The sequence below is a fragment of the Mastomys coucha genome, unplaced genomic scaffold (genome assembly GCF_008632895.1).
Source record: "Mastomys coucha isolate ucsf_1 unplaced genomic scaffold, UCSF_Mcou_1 pScaffold17, whole genome shotgun sequence".
NCBI classification, from domain to species: domain Eukaryota; kingdom Metazoa; phylum Chordata; class Mammalia; order Rodentia; family Muridae; genus Mastomys; species Mastomys coucha.
Genome location: NW_022196899.1, coordinates 24,817,386 through 24,820,648, shown reverse-complemented (window position 1 = coordinate 24,820,648; position 3,263 = coordinate 24,817,386). Strand labels below are relative to the sequence as shown.

The window sequence follows — 3,263 nt, the reverse complement described above, 5'->3', positions numbered from 1 at the left end:
AGAAGTAGGAAAGAATAATTAAAACAGTTCTCAGGGATGAAATTAATACAAACATGATGAACCATGTTTGTTTTCTCCACTGTTTTGGCTCTAGAGTTTTTTTGAAACTTGGTCTTGAAAAGGTCCCTAGAATGATCACCTTTTTAAAAGGTCAGTGTCAAGACATCTAACTGTATTCTATTTATGACTGAATCTTAGGCAAATGTTTCAAGTGTCTGAAGGCATCTAATCCTGGAACCATATGCAGAAGCTACAGTGTGAAGTCCATCAGAGCCCTGTCCATTTTTCCATTCTCCTAGGTCAAAGTTAATCATGATTTCTGGTAAGTGTACAACTTATACCTTCTTACTCCAGAAGCACAAGCAGAAGAAAAGTGATTACTATACTAATATAAATGATTAAAATATCATCTTTAGGCCCCTGAGTGTGGAGAAAATTCATATTCATATGTGGAGAAAAACATATTAACAGCATGTTGCTTGTTAATAAAGGACATCTGCATTTGTTTTAATGCTTATTTAAAAGAAATTGGGACTTAGTGCTTGTCAGTACTAATGAAATCATGGTACTTCACTTCCCTTAACAGCGGCAAACAGTGACGTTATTAACCGAACACAAGTCTGCTCCAAAATGAAAGAGAACATGTGTATATTATCAACAACAGAAAAAGATGTCTCATGATTCTACTAGAATGGAACCATTTAATTATAAGTGAAATGTAGACGTTTTTCTCCACTGCCATGTTTTTCTATTTTTATTGTATATTAATTGTGTAAAGTCACATGTTTCATTTTGACATTTTCCTAAATGATCATTTACCCCACAATTTGTTCACTTTTACCACCACCTTCCCCTGTTTCCCATCTCCACTGCTACTCCTGCTTCACTTGGTTTTGAATGACTCACCCCTGCTTTAGTATCTTTGTTAGTTTAGATAATGCATGATAGAAAACCATGTTGATAATGTTTTTTCTGATTCTTGCTTATCTCACTTACCAAGATGATTTCCATTTTCCTGAACGTAACATGTGTCCATGCTTCCATGGAGCCTAGTAATACTCATTTAAACATAAATATTATATTTTCCCTATCTCCTCACCAGTCAATGGGACCTAGGCTGATTCCATGACGTAACTATTATGAATTTTTGGCACCATAAACACGGGTATGTATTGGTTTAAGAATTCTGTTCCCCCTTTTAATTGACAGCAAGAGTTGTTCCTTTCTTTTCTTTCTTTGATGGTGACCATTCTGACTGGAGTGAGTTGGAGTCCCAGTGTTATTTTCATTTGCTTTCCCCTGATGGCTAAGGATATTGAACATACTTTTCTGTATTGATTGGCTATGTGTATTTATTATTTTAAAAATGTTCAGTTAATCTTCCCATTTGTTGTATTATTTCTTGGATGGTGTCTAATTTTTTCTTAATTTTTCATGTATTCCAGATTTTAATACCTTATAGAATGAACAGCTAGCAAAGATTCTCTGTAGGCTATCACTCTGCTGAGGGCTTCCTCTTGTATGCAGACATCTTCAAAGCTGATGCAATTTGATTTTTCAGTAGTTATTTCTTCCTGACATGGTGGGATCTAGACAGAAAGCTGCTACCTGTGCCTGTATCTTGAAAGTTTTCTCCCATGTCTCTTTGCAGCAATTCCATTTGAAGGAGAAATAGAGTTGTAATTGGGGAGGGAGGGGTTTCTTTAATCATCACATCTTATCAGCTGTGCTGATAGAAAAATGTCTTTGATTGCCCCTAGGACACTTGAGTGAGATGCTGGGAACTGTAGGAAAGGGTCTTCCTCCTCATGTTTTATGTATCTCCATAGGAACAGGTAATTGTGAAAACTATAAGAGAAGATGTTTCTAAAAAGAACAGAGAAAGGCAATCCAGTGGTCTGGCTTCAGCTCACATGGTACTAGAGTTGACTCAGCTGCAGCCCCAACCTGAGTCTTTTGCTTTTCAACCATTAACCTTCCTGTTACTTTGTGACATTATGAAGTGTTGATTTTGTAAGATCAATTTTTGATGCATTAATACTATCTAGGGACAGAATTTATATTAGCAATCACATGTTATTAAGTCAAATTCTAAAAAATATATCATCCCTAATGGAAATAATTGGGTTGTATTTAAATATATATATGTATATATTAAATATATATGTATATAAATATATCTACAAATATATACGTTTAAATATATATGTATATGTATATATATACAAATATATATATATACAAATATATATATATATATATATTAAAGTTTGTTAAGTATTCCTTAACACAATGAATCCTCATATTGTTCTTAAAGACTGGTGAAACTTTCCTTTAGTTAAAAATCCATTGAAATATGGCAAATTAACAATAAAAAGTATGCCTCATTTTTACACTATTTTGCATAGTGACTAGAAAACATCTATTTTATTGATACTTCTTTAGCATTCATATTATTTGGGATGACAAAACAGATTTCAATTCTTAGCTGAAAAATAAAGTCACTTAAATTCCTACCCAATTGATTTTTAAATTTATGCTAGATTTCTTTTAAGCCTTCTCTAAAATATAATCTTTTTAAAATCTTACACAGACAGAATAGATAATTTTCCGCATTTTTGGAAGCTGAAAGAACTTCTATTGATTATTTCTTTGCAGTGCGAGACTGGAAATCAGGAAATTTTAGGTTTCATCTCGGCTAAACACACTGCCGTCTGCGGCTCTATGCAGTGCCACTTGTTAAAAATCTCAATAATACATTTCTATGGAAGTGGTCTGTGCTTTTCAGAAGAAAGGTTTTATATCAATCTAAAGCATTAATATGACCACTTGGTGTGCCATTGTCAGAAATGTGGGTGTCAATACATTATTCTCTGTTGTGAGGGTCTAGTCACAGAAAGCACTCTGGGATTTCATAGCCTCACAAGGGTTTTTGTTAACACATACTCCAAAGGGGATGCTAAACAGTGAGATCAATAAACTATTAGAAGTCACTCTGCATGTGAGCAACATTTCTTCCTGTATCATCCCTCCCCCTCTCCTAAGAGAACATTGTTCAGTCTTGAATTTCAACATGTGACATTTACCTTCACATCACAGAGACAAACATACTGTTTAAGGTACGTCTCTGTTAAAGAATAGTGACGAACAGAACCAGTTGCCTTGAATGTTTCCCAACTGCGGGTGGGATGAGAAAATTGTGAATTTCCACCTGTTTGCTCTGTTTGCTGGACATGTGTCAAATGCCAAGGAATTAAGTCAAT

General features: G+C 34.3%; 1 protein-coding gene across 1 annotated transcript in view; it reads left to right on the top strand.

The window, feature by feature from the left end:
• The first annotated feature begins 244 nt into the window (after window positions 1-244).
• LOC116095049 (EGF-like and EMI domain-containing protein 1) overlaps window positions 245-3,263 on the top strand; it is a 599,877-nt gene continuing 596,858 nt past the window's right edge. Inside the window, exon 1 of the mRNA XM_031376552.1 lies at window positions 245-322. The gene's annotated coding sequence lies outside the window, so the exon portion shown is untranslated. The remainder of the gene's footprint in view (window positions 323-3,263) is intronic.